General features: G+C 35.9%; 1 non-coding gene across 1 annotated transcript; it reads left to right on the top strand.

Moving 5' to 3' along the window:
- The first annotated feature begins 3,041 nt into the window (after positions 1 to 3,041).
- Positions 3,042 to 3,148, top strand: LOC121229791 (small nucleolar RNA R71). Its single transcript, XR_005927747.1, has one exon. It is a non-coding gene; the product is annotated as a small nucleolar RNA R71 (small nucleolar RNA).
- The last annotated feature ends 10,834 nt before the right edge of the window (positions 3,149 to 13,982 follow it).

Here is a 13,982-nt window from a genome sequence, read left to right as displayed (position 1 = left end):
ACCAATACGTCCCAAAAATAGCACAAAAGCACAAAACTAAATAGGAATATTTCATGAGACTTACGTAGTGGATGAAGTAAACAAAACTACTAAATATATCAAGCTATAGGATTATGGGAATAATGTAACGGGAATATGAATGAATGCATGTGGGTAAGCATAAATTTCATGGAACAAGGAAAAATAAAAGAGTATAACATAACGTAGTAACTAAAATGACAAAATTTTTATAAACAAGCATGGGTATTTTAATATTCTAACTATGAATATTCATTCAAAATAGTTCAATAGAGCAGAGAAATCATGAAATAAGCAACATATTTAAAGAAAATAGAGAGAAAAGAGTAAACAAACGCAAAAGGAAGGAGCTTGGGGCTTTGAAATCGATGTTGTAGATGGCGCACGGGCATGGGGGTAGGGCGTGTGAAGTTGCAACGGCTAGGGTTAGGAATTTTTGGGGAGGGAGATGATGAATAGTAAGGGGTTTATATAGATTTGGGGGCACACGGCCATGGGACACACTCTAGTGGCCCAATTTTTGCCCGTGTGTTTCTCGAATTTTGAATTTGGGCACGTTTGACATTTGGCCCACGCCCATGTTCTTTGGGTGTGTGGGTGCAAACAGCTTCGTTCGCTTCTCCCACACCCGTGTACATAGGTCCGCGCCTGTGTTCGTTTTGACAGTGTCGACCACGAGTGGATGGCACGGGCGTGTCGCATGCCCGTGTTACATTCTCAATTTCAACCATGGTTTCGAGGCACGGACATGTCTCATGCCTGTGTTGTTTTGGCAGTTTCGCCCATGACTATATCTCACGGCCGTGGCAACTTATTACATCCCGTGTTGGAAAAAAAATCTTGCCCTGTTTTCACAAGGCCTAATGCACGCCCGTGTGTCTGGCCGTGTTGGCTTTAACAAGCCTGCGTTCCATGATTTGGTTAGTATGTTAGATGATAAAAACTAAAATTTAAAGAAATTAACACTATTAGTGCTCGGGTTGCCTCTCGAGAAGCGCTTATTTATAGTCTAAGCTCGACTTACCTCTCTTTTGCATGGTCAATGTGGTGCGAGGAGTTTACACTCCTCATCCCTGATATCAACTTTATCAACATAAGCTTTAAGACGAGTATTGTTTACCTTAAATGTGTCGAATTTGGGATGAATTACCTCGACTGTACCATATGGGAAAATACTGAGTACCGTAAGAGGAATTTCTTCATTAGGTTCAAAAGTGGCAATGCGAGGATCTGCTGCATCTAGTAGTACTTTGTCTCCAACCTTAAGTTGATTTGGTAAGGTATTGAGCTTGTCCTGGCTTGGTTTCGATTTATTGGGTATTCTCGATTTCTGTGTCCGCCACTCATCTAGCTCTTCGATCTGTAGCCTTCGTTCTTCATAGATAGGTCCTTTGTTGTTGTTTGAACACGATTCATATGTTTTCTTCGAAACTATTTCCTGGATAAAGGGTTTCACCATATGATCAGTACTAATAGAATGATTTATAAAACCACCTTCAATTTTTGATGTGTTACTCGAATTACGAGCTTGAAGGGTGATTGTTTTGTCTCCCACACGAAGTGTGAGTTCACCTGTACCAACATCAATAATGGTTCTAGCAGTTGCTAAAAAGGGTCGTCCTAAAATTAAAGGTGCGTTACTATCCTCTTCCATGTCTAGAACAACAAAGTCTACTGGGTATATAAATTTATCAATCTAAACAAGAACATATTCAATGATACCCCTAGAAAATCTAATGGTTTTATCAGCCAATTGAATGCTCATCCTAGTTTGTTTGGGTTTCCCAAGACCTAGCTGTTTAAACATTTTACAAGGCATAACATTAATCCTCGCCCCTAAGTCAGCCAATGCATTATGAACATCTAAACTACCAATTAAACAAGGAATCATAAAACTCCCTGGATCCTTCAATTTGTTGGGTAGCTTATTCTGTAATATGGCTGAGCAAACTCATTCAACTCCACATGCGACGCCTCATCCAACTTTCGTTTATTTATTAAAAGCTCCTTTAAAAACTTGACTATGTTTGGCATCTGCGAAAAGGTTTCAATAAACGATAAGTTAATATGTAGTTTCTTTAAAAGTTTAAGGAATTTACCAAATTGTTCGTCTGATCAGTCTTTCCTTGTTGCATTGGGGTATGGCACACGAGGTTTATATTCTGTACTCACCAGCTTTGGGTCATTTTGGCCTACCTCATTCTTACCTTTACTTACCACCGTTTCTGGCCTTGGTTTTGCAACTAATCCTTCCTCATCTTGAATGGAAATCACGTTGAGTTGCTCCCTTGGGTTACATTCAGTGTTGCTTGGTAGGCTACCTTGTGGTCATTCGGAAATCAACTTGGCGAGTTGTCCAATTTGAGTTTCGAGCCCCTGGATTGATGCTTGTTGATTTTTGAGTGCCGTCTTGGTATTCTAAAAATGAATTTCTGACACCGAGATGAATTTGGTTAGCATCTCCTCAAGGTTCGGCTTCTTCTCCTGCTGGTACGGTGTTTGCTGAAAGCTTGGAGGGGGTGGTGGTCTCTGATTTCCTTGGCCTCCCTACGAAAATTTGGGTGGTTCCTCCAACCTGCACTGTAAGTATTGATATAAGGATTGTTTTGAGATCGAGGATTGTTTGAGATCGAGGACTGTTACCCATGTAATTTAATTGCTCGTTCTCCTTGTTGTGGCCAAAAGGTGGGTATTCTGAACTGCTTGATCCACCTCCACTTGCTTCGCACTGCATTACTAGGTGAACCTATGAAGAACTAAGAAAACCATCAATTTTCTTATTCAAGAGTTCTACTTGATTAGAGAGCATGGTGACTGAATCGACGTTATAAACGTCGACTGTTTTCGTTGGCTTTGTCCTCATGACTTGCCACTGATAGTTATTTAGTGACATCTCCTCTATAAATTCATAAGCATCTTCAAGTGTCTTATTATTGATGGTTCCTCCAGCAGCTGCGTCAACCATTTGTCGAGTCGAAGGATTCAGGCCATTATGAAAGGTTTGAACCTGTAGCCAAAGTGGTAACCCATGGTGAGGGCATCTTCTCAAGAGTTCCTTGTATCTCTCCCATGCATCGTAGAGTGTTTCTAAATCCATCTGCACAAAAGAAGAGATATCATTACGTAATTTAGTCATTTTAGCTGGTGAAAAATATTTTAATAAAACCTTTTCGGTCATTTGTTCCCAAGTAGTGATTGACCCCAGTGGTAACGAATTCAACGACTTTTTAGCTTTGTTTCTCAATGAAAAAGGGAATAACCAAAGGCGAATGGCGTCATCAGAAATGCTATTAATTTTAAATGTATCACATAGTTCCAAAAAGTGTGCCAAGTGAGCGTTGGGATCTTCATCCTGCAAACCATCAAACTGAACAAATTGTTGTATCATTTGAATTGTGTTAATTTTCAGTTCAAAAGTATTTGTAGCTACAGCAGGTCTAACGATGCTCGATTCAGTTCCTGTTAAAGAAGGTTTCGCATAATCATACATAGTGCGCAGAGCAGGATTCTGATTAACAGCAATCACAGGAGGTAGCGGATTTTCTTGGTTTTCAACCATCTCCTCGGTTGTGGTTGAAGTATCATCCTCTTGCTCTTCTATGTATCGTAAGCTTCTCCTTATTTCTCTTCGGTTTCCGCGAAACTGTGCGATCGATCTCACTATCAAATAGTAATGGTCCTAACTGGTTTTTTCTGGTCATAAACTAGAAAAACCTGTCAGAAGAAAAAAAATGACGAATTAGAAAAGAAAATAAAAATTTAAATTGCAATAAAAGTAAAATGGCTAAAGTAATAAAAATCGAGTGTTCCTAATATCCTAGTTCCCCGGCAACGGTGCCAAAAATTTGATACGTGATATTCATAACAGGTTTTAAAGATTTATGAAAGAATCGTTCTTGAGACTAACTTATTATCACGATTAAGGCAAGTGTACCTATCGAACAGTAGTATAGTTCAGCAAGACCGGATTGTCGAACCCAAAGGAACTACGAGTAGTAATATTTACTTCCTTTTTATTATCTAGCCTAAAAATTAAGAGGTTTGGTTATCTAAACTAATTACTAATTAAGAATGCACAGAATCTCGACTAACAATCTGATGTCTTCATTTAACCTATCTTCGAATCTCTTACACGTAATTGCCTCTGTGGAAACACATATTTGAGCATATTTACTAAATCTCACAAACTCTCTTTCATACTCGATCACTGTCACTCTACCGTGTTTCAACTCCAGAAACTATTTTCGCTTTTGATTGATAAATCATTGGCTAATGTATTTATTTCTAAACTTGGCTTGAAAGAATTCCCACGTAACCTGTTCTCTCGGCACCACAAATATCAAAGTATTCCGCCATTGATATGCAGTGTCTCTTAGAAGTGATACGATACATTTTACACATTCAGCTGGTGTCCAAGATAGTTCATCAAATACTCTACTCGTATTCTCAAGCCAAAACTTGGCTCTCTTAGGATCATCGTCAACTGTAGCTCTAAACTCTTCAGCCCCGTACTTTCAAATTTTATCAACTGGTGGCTTACTCAATCATAAAGGTTCCAAACCTTGAGGAGCTACGAGGACCGGTTGGGGAATAGGTGGGGGTGAAGGTTGCTGAGCAGTCAGATTAGTTTAGAAAAACTCAATAAACCACTCGTTCATCATTTGGAAGAAAGCTTCTTTGGCCTCTCCTCTCTGACTACCCGATACGGGTCTCGACTCAGATTAAGCTACTTTGTGAATGGAGGCTAGCGCATTACTCTCAACATCATTAGCCACTGCTCGATTGGGATCCATTACTATATGAAAACACGTTTTAAACTATTTGGAGATATCACACTATCACAGGTTATATATGACATGCATAGCTAGACTCTCACATACACTACGTTAATCCTAGAATCATCTAAACCATAGCTCTGATACTAATAAATGTAACACCCTTAACTTGTATGCATCGCTAGAATATGGTTACGGAGCATTACCAAACTTATAACACAATTGAACAAACATTTCACATACATTTTTCCATTTCAAATATAAAACATTCACAATAATACATAACGTCCCTAATACAAGCCTACAAGGCCAAAAACATGCTTTAGAAGTGGTTCGGGCATAAATGGGTAACTTAGAAAATTTTTCAAAATACAGGGGACACACGTCCGTGTGGCCCAGTCGTGTGTCTCACACAGCCAAAGACACACCCGTGTCACAAGCCATATAGACATTCGAATTGGGATCACATGGTCGTGTCCCAGCCTATGTCCAACCCTGTGTAACTCTTTGACTTGGGTCACACAGGCAACCACATGCCTATATGACTAGCCCGTGTGCCCTTCGAAATGGCCTCACACGCCTGTGTGCCAGGCCGTATGCTAGGTCGTGCCAAAACTATAGGGTATACTAACTTATGCCACACGGCCAAGTCACACACACGTGTGTTGGGCCGTGTCGAGCATACTGACTTGATTTCTAATTAAACACCAGGGGACAAACGACCGTGTGAACTAATCGTGTGTCACACATGGCTGAGACACACGCCCGTGTCTTTGCCCGTGTAGACAAAAATAGGCTATTTACCAAGCCATCTTTCTCACCCAAATTGCAACCACCTAAAAACATCAATTGGCATATAGAATAGCTTCAATAGACATTCAAAACAATCTCAACCAAGCATAATTCATGCCATTTCAATACCATCAACTACAAGGTACACAAGTACCACAATATGCTATTCAATTTTATATCAAATTCACACTCTCAATTTACTTAACTGTTTAACTTCATATATGCACTTTCTTACCTCTAATCACATACATACCAAATCTTCAAATTTTAACCATATAGTATTTCAAATACCATTCACAACAAGCATATAAATGGCAGTATTACATGACATAACAAAAGGCTATTTGCACAAATATATACAACACCAAATATACCAAAATAAGCCAACTCTCATGGCTGTATACAGAACCAAACATTTAACATTTACAAGCCAACTCAAATGGCTAAATTCATTACCAAACCATAAGCCAAAATGACCATAAGTCCTATACATGCCATATAACAAAATACATAAGTTTCAAAGGTACCAAAGTGAAAGCTTGCTAGTGTGATGAGATCTCGACGATTCCCAAATCTGAGCAAGCTTCTATATTCATTTTAAAACACGAAAAAGAAAATACAGCAAGCTATAAATCTTTGTAAGTTCGTATAGTAATAAACTCAACTTGTCATAAATACACAATTCACACTATTGAATATATCAATATACAACTCATATTAATCCACAAACCTATTACATAATCATTCATAAGGTTAGATGTGAAATTCACATATTTCTTCGATTCAAAGCTTATATAGTTCATATTCATACCTGTACCATCCCGTACCAATCTCATACTTATCCATATCTTTGAAATACTCGTTGAACCATTTGGAATACTATCGGATACTCAGAAATCTCACACTCTAAGTGCCAATACATAGACGAAGTTATCTCAATCTCATATCACATATAATGCTCACTCTCGAGCTATCAATAGGTCTACTCACATAAGCTGACGACCATGACATAGCTAGACGATGTTGCTCACACAAGCTGATGAGAATCTGCAACACATGCTGAATAACTCAGCCACTGATAGGATGTACGGACCAGCACCCAAATCATATAACCCTTAATGACATGTCATTCGTATCCTAATATATTCCTAAGGTTCAACCGGGTTTCATATTTTTCGTATCATCGTCAAACATATCCGTAAGGTCGTATTCACAAATAATTCAATTATAAAGCATTTAAAGCACAATTATATTAATGCTTATTAACGTACAAACTTACCTCAAATGCAAAAACGACAAAATGGGTCGATTAGTCCAACACTTTGTTTTTTCCTCGATCTAAATCTGAACTTTTCTTTTCTTAATCTATATGTAATCAAATTTAGCTTATTTAATTATCATTCTATTCAATTTAGCCCAAAATGCATCTTACGAAAACTTCACACTTTTGGCCCTAACGTTTCAACATCTTTACAATTTAGTCCTTATCTCATAAAAATAAAAATTCATGCAATTAGGTCCCTACCCATGCTAGCCGAGTTTCATATAGTCCCATAGCAGCCCATATTTTTCATTATTTCACAATTTTTAACCACAAAATTTACACATTTCACAATTTAATCCCTAATTGGAAATTTTGCTAAAAATCACTTTACAAATGTTGTTTATCTAACAACAAGCATACATTTTCTATCATCAAACATCAAAGTACACCTACATTCATCAATGGAAAATCCCTAAACCTTTAACAGTTTTACAAATTAGTCATTGGGCTAGCTAGATTAAGCTACAACGATCTCAAAAACATAGAAATCATTAAAAACGGGACATAAATAAACTTACATGCAAGGATGAACCCTAGCCAAAATTTCAAGCTTCAAACATGTTGTTTCCTTAGTTGATTTTCAGTGGAAGATGTAAACAACAAAGATGATAACTTTTTTTTTAGTTATTTTACTTAATTTATTTTATTCAATTACATTTTTTACAATTTATTTTATTCAATTACTTTTTTTACCTTAACCTTAAACCATTAAAAAACACTTAATTAATATCCATAAATGTCCACTCATATTTCATATGGTCTAACTACCACATAAGGACCTTCATTTTAAATTTCTATAGCTATTAGACACCTATAGCTAATAGAACTCAAGTTTTACACTTTACGCGATTTAGTCCTTTTTATCAAATTAAGCATTCAAAGGATAAAATTTCTTAACAAAAATTTCACACAATCATACTATCATACTGTAGACCTCAAAATAATAATAAAATAATTATTTCAACCTCGAATTTGTGGTCCTAAAACCACTGTTCTGATTTGACTAAAAACGAGCTGTTACAAGCATTCTTCGATGTCCCTAGATTCTTTTTCTTTCACATTATCAAAGACCTACAAATGAGTGGGGATGCCACTGGTCTTTCTCAATCTTCTAAGTCGCCATCCGAGGAAGAGAGGTCATAATTGTGAATGATTGGTGGAAACATAAGGAATTCTGGTTACGGGTATGGGCTTAATTGGCCTAATGTGGCTACAATAGAACTATTCCAGGCTCTAGTTTAAGCATAAAACAAGTTTTGGGATCTCTCAATATCTTCTACTGTAGTGACAATCTTATCTGCCTGTTGTTGATGGAATTTACCATTTTTTTCGACATCCTTTAGTTTACGCCATAAAGATGTCTCTGCATTTAGGTTAGTTCTTTTGCTGCCGGCTTTGGCTTTGCCTTTTCTTGTCTTGCTGGTCTCTGCCTCCTTCAGTGTCGACATTTCTTTGCCTCGAGTCATTGTTCTATAGAGTCTTCATTGCTTGGGCCCTTATTTTCCAATATTTCCTCACCAGCACGGGGTACGATTCCTTTTTCCTAGCACAATAACATCACCAGTGATGGGAAAACTAAGATCTTACTCTACCTTGCAGCGCAGTTAGCTATTTCATGGTGAAGTATTGCACCCATATCAATTTTTCGGCCTTTGACGATAGAATGTATCAGACACATTCAGTCTAGAGTGACTGTGGTGTTATGAGTGGATGACTTTAGTCAATAGTTGACAAAGTGCGTAACGCCCCGTACTCGAGACCGTCGCCAGTGTCGAACACGAGGTGTTAATAGACTTAATTCATTACTTAAACAGCTCAACCAATTTATTTTTAAAATTTTCAGTCAAGCTAGCAATCTGCATCACAGTCACTTAAAAATTCATATCTCGAGTTCCAAAACTCAAAATCCAATTCCGTAAATTTTACCTAAAACTAAACTCATATATCTATTTACTAATTTTTTTCTAGAATTTTTGGTCTAGCAAATTAGTACATTTTATTAGTTAAAGTCTCCCCTATTTTAGGGTTCGACTGCTCTGACCTCTGTGTATTACGAATCAGATATCTCCTTGTACAGAGTTTCAATGACTATTCCATTTGTTTCTAATAAAACTAGAATCAATAAGGAATCTGTAAATATAAATCATGACTTATAATTATCTTTGAACAATTTATGGTGAATTTCCAAAATCAGAACAGGGGATCCAGAAATCGCTCTGGACCTGTTTCACAAAAATTTAAACATCTCATAAAATATAACTCATATACCTGTTTTGTTCCATCCATATGAAAATAGACTCATAATTATTCAATTCCATATTTTATTCATCATCTAATTGTATCTCTACTATTTTAATGATTTTTCAAACTCACATCACTGTTGCTGTCTGAATCTATTTTATGGTAAATTTTACCTATTTCATGGTTTCCATGGATTAGCTAGCAATTTAGCATACATAACACCAAATATGATCATGATTAGCCATTCCAATGGCTAATCATTACCAAGCATTTCCATACCGCTCAATAACCATATCATAAGACCATATATACAAAATGATTATAATGCTATACATGCCATACTCAAAATATACAAGCCATTATGCCAAGATGGTATACGGATAGTGTGAGTGTGCCTCCGACCGTTCCCGATTTCTGAGCTGGCTTGTCAACACTACAAGGAATGAAAAGGAGGGAGTAAGCATAAATGTTTAGTAAGCTCACATGCAAATAATAAGTAACACAACTATATACGCAAACATAAAACATCATTTGCATAATCATCACCGAGACATTCATATCACATTTTCATTTATCATCTTACCATATTGTTGTTATATCGAGTTTTCAACTCGAGGGTTAAGTACATTCCTGTTCAAAGTATTCATTTCACAACACTTACCAATATGTCCCTTTCATCTCGAGTATTCCTCCATTTGAGTGGAATTTTACCCGTTGAACACATCGGAATATAATTCGGATAGATGGAAAGTTTGCACATAAGTGCCACATATGTAGCCAAGCTACCATGTAACCCGCCCATAAGTGAACTCGGACTCAACTCAACGAGCTCGGGCGTTCGCATCCATGAGTGAACTCGGGCTCAACTCAACGAGTTCGGATGCCTAGTTACATCTCACGAACTCGGACTCAACTCAACGAGTTCGGATGCTCAACCATCCTAGTGACATGTTACTTGTATCCTAATCTATTCCTAAGGTTCAAACGGGCGTTTTCCTCGATCACACATCTTTGCCATCTTCCACGGAATATCGAAATTGATACTTCGGTGATAGTTCATACTCATCAAGTAATTCACATAATTACATATTATTCAACAATAACCACAAAGCATAATATTTCATGATAATAATCAGCATCATATCATATAAACAACATTAAATTGCTTAAAATGACAAATATGTTACTACATTTACACATGAACTTACCTCGTATGCGAAAATGGCTACTTTTACCATTTCGTCCACAACTTGGTATTTTTCCCCATTTTAGCCTGAATTTTAGTTTTCCTTGCTCTATCATTTAAAATATAGTCTAATTAGGACTCACATTACTCAAATTGACCCAAAATCATATTTTGGCAAAATTACAGTTTTGCCCCTAAACTTTTGCATATTTACACTTTTGCCCCAAAGCTCGTAAATTAAACTTCAGCCTATTTTCTTATGTTTTATGACATGCTGATCATTTTTCCCTTCTATGGCAACATCAAATTCTCACTCTAACATGTACTTATGACTATTAGGTATTTTTACCGATTAAGCCCTTTTGCTAGTTTTCGCTTAAAACCGAGTAGCACAAGTTGTCTAACATAATTTAAAACCTCATATTCTATCATAAAACACCAAAATACACAAATTTCACCTATGGGTATTTTTCCAAATATAAACCCTAGGTTAAATTATTGCTAGCATAAGCTTAATCGAGCTACCGGGACTCCAAAAACGTAAAGAACTTGAAAAACGGGGCTAGAATGGACTTACAATCGAGCTTGGAAGCTTGAAAAACCATAGCCATGGTTTCTCCTTGCTATATTCGGCCATGGGGTTGAATATGAGCAAAATAGGCTTTTAATTTTGTATTTTAATTCATTTTACCCCTAAATGACCAAAATGCCCTTACTACTAAACTTTCCAAAAATTCCATCCATGTCCAATTTTTGTCCATAGACTTAGAAATTGGTAAATTTGCTATTTAAGACCTCCTAATTAATATTTCAAAACAATTTCATACTAGAAACTTCTAGAATGCAAGTTTTACAAATTATTCGATTTAGTCCCTAATTTCAATTTAAGCACTTTATGCATAAAATTTCTTCACGAAATTTTCACACAATCATGCAATCATATCATAGACCTCAAAATAATAATAAAATAATTATGTCTATCTCGAATTTTGTGGTCACGAAACCACTATTCCGACTAGGCCCAAAATCAGGGTATTACAACTCTCCCCCCTTTAGGGATTTTCGTCCCCGAAAATCTTACCAGAAAAGCGGTCTTCACTTTTAATCTCATATTCGGTGCCGAAGAACTTTCACTTAGGCTGTACCTCCAATACATCTCTTTAATTTCTCATATGATCTAAAAGCTTACAGTCTCAACTCTCAACTGTTCTTAAATTTTCAACCCTTCTCAGTTTCCCATGATATCATGACATAAAACCCAGATCTCAACTTGATTTAATGGAGACCGGAATTCCAAGAAATCCAACAATCAAAGAGGCCTGAAATTCCATGAATCTGATGAGTAGGAATTCATTCAATACATATATGATTTATAGATCTCGCCAAACATTTAACAATAGGATACATCACATTTTCCTCTTTCCGCCATGGAAATATTTCTGACATGGCCTCAAGAATAATCCTTCTCATTTCCATCCTAATATCAACACTGACAAGGATAATTTTGATAGATCCCAATGTTCGGCTTTAACCCCTTTAACAACTCCGATTTTATGTAACATCGAATGCTCTAAACTATCACATTACCTCACTGTCTTGAAACACATCACAATTCATACAACAGTACATTACTGAAAGTCAGGAAGTCTTTACTCAATGTAGACTAGTCTAGTTTAGACGCTTCGGTTACCAATATTCTTATCTATCCAAACTTTGTCAACATGTAATAAACTTTTCAGCTTTCACAAGACGAAAACCTTATCATTCGTAGTGATTTTAACTAATATCCAACTCTTTCTAATAAATATACACTTCTCGTTCAGACTATTTACACTTTTATCCGTACAAAATGAAATTCTATTATTAGACTTGGGAAAAATAATCCTGAAATAATTGTCACATGAAATCTTTCAAGTAGATAATTCACCATACCGACTGAAACTCACGCTTTTATCACTTATGCCTTTACTGATGTCAAATCCTTACACAGAAATTAGAAAAAAAACCCAATACTAAAATCACCACATTACCAAGATCAAATTAGAAGTATAGTCATATTTGACATGATTATCACGAGCTGAAGAACGTACTTCGAACATGAGTCATAATTGACAAATTATGGAACAAAGATAACAAGAAAACCAAATAAAGAAATCCAGAATAAAGAGATCCAGGATAAAGAAACCCAAGATACGATACTATGCCGGAGAATCGAAAACCAAACTCATAGAGAAAATACAGAATACCCTGATAATTCTTCAAAGAAAGAAAGTCCAGAAGAAAACATCATTTAATCCCACTGAAATCAAATATAACAAGAACAATATATCTTCCCATTCATATATATCAGATGAAGCATCAAGTAGAAGAAACAGAATCATAATATCATATGTATTCTCTCATCAATTCTTATCAGACGAAATGAAATAGAATACCTGATGAAATAGAGCAATATAAATTATAAACCAGTCAGACTACCAATGCTTTCATCCAACACCAGAATTAGAAGACATTCCCATATAACAAGAATTTCTTCAGAAGATCAATAGCCCTAGAAATATTTTTGAGAACGGGTAAACACATAGAACATCTCAAAAGAGACAGCTAAATCTGTCCAGTCATAACTGTCACACTCAGATAGTTCACATTTCAAATATCATTTCCCCAACTAGTTCTGCCGTCACAAATTTCATATTAAACCATTCACTAAAGAAGGCCAGTTCTGAATAAATTTCGATTTACACTTTTCTCGACCTTGCACCTGAGTAATTCAATTTACCGAAGATAATTTCTTCTCTAATTGGGATAGTGCATAACTCCAATAATCTTTACGTCAATCTGATACTTTACTGGCTCTGACTTTACTTATCAGCTCATTTTCAATGTCTGATCATACTTATAATTATTCTATCACTAAACTCTTTGGGTTCTCAACCGGAAACTTATTCAATACAAATCTCATGAAATTCCATTATAAGTACCACTTCGGTAAGGGGGAGGGGTTGTAGAACCTCTGACTCGACTTTCTTATACATACACATATGACATAACTCCCATCATCATAGCAACATCATCAAAATCATGTCATTCATTCAGGCAATGCAACATTCATGTTGGCTTACACAAATTTTCCTATTGTCCATTTAGACAATATACTTATGCATACATTCTATGTTTTCTAGATAGCTTTACTTATCCATTCATTTAACTAAATTAAGTCATGCTCATGACATCATATAAGACCAAACAAACATAGATATTTGCATCACAATCACAACTTTCATTTCGTGCATCATCATGTACGTATCATTACAATCATATAATTCAGTCCAACAATTTAACATAGATAAGTTCATTTCATTATAATCCTTTATCTCATAAAAATTATATATCATTAGCATTCATCAACATTCGACGTCCAAATCAAGACAAGGACATTTTCATTTGTATCATAATATTATGACTTTTATTCATACCTCTACTACTTTCTATTTATTCCGTTCATCTTATCAGGTAAGCCATATACACTACATCATATGAGCATGAAGCAAATATGGATATTTATCACATATGTATCATAAACTTTTATTCATACTTTTCTGAACTGAGACTTATCATAATCATAATTTTACTCAAATATCTTCAC

Source organism: Gossypium hirsutum, chromosome A05 (assembly GCF_007990345.1).
Source record: "Gossypium hirsutum isolate 1008001.06 chromosome A05, Gossypium_hirsutum_v2.1, whole genome shotgun sequence".
Taxonomy (NCBI): Eukaryota; Viridiplantae; Streptophyta; class Magnoliopsida; order Malvales; family Malvaceae; genus Gossypium; species Gossypium hirsutum.
The sequence above is the reverse complement of the archived record's forward strand: the minus strand, read 5'-3'. Positions and strand labels throughout refer to the sequence as shown.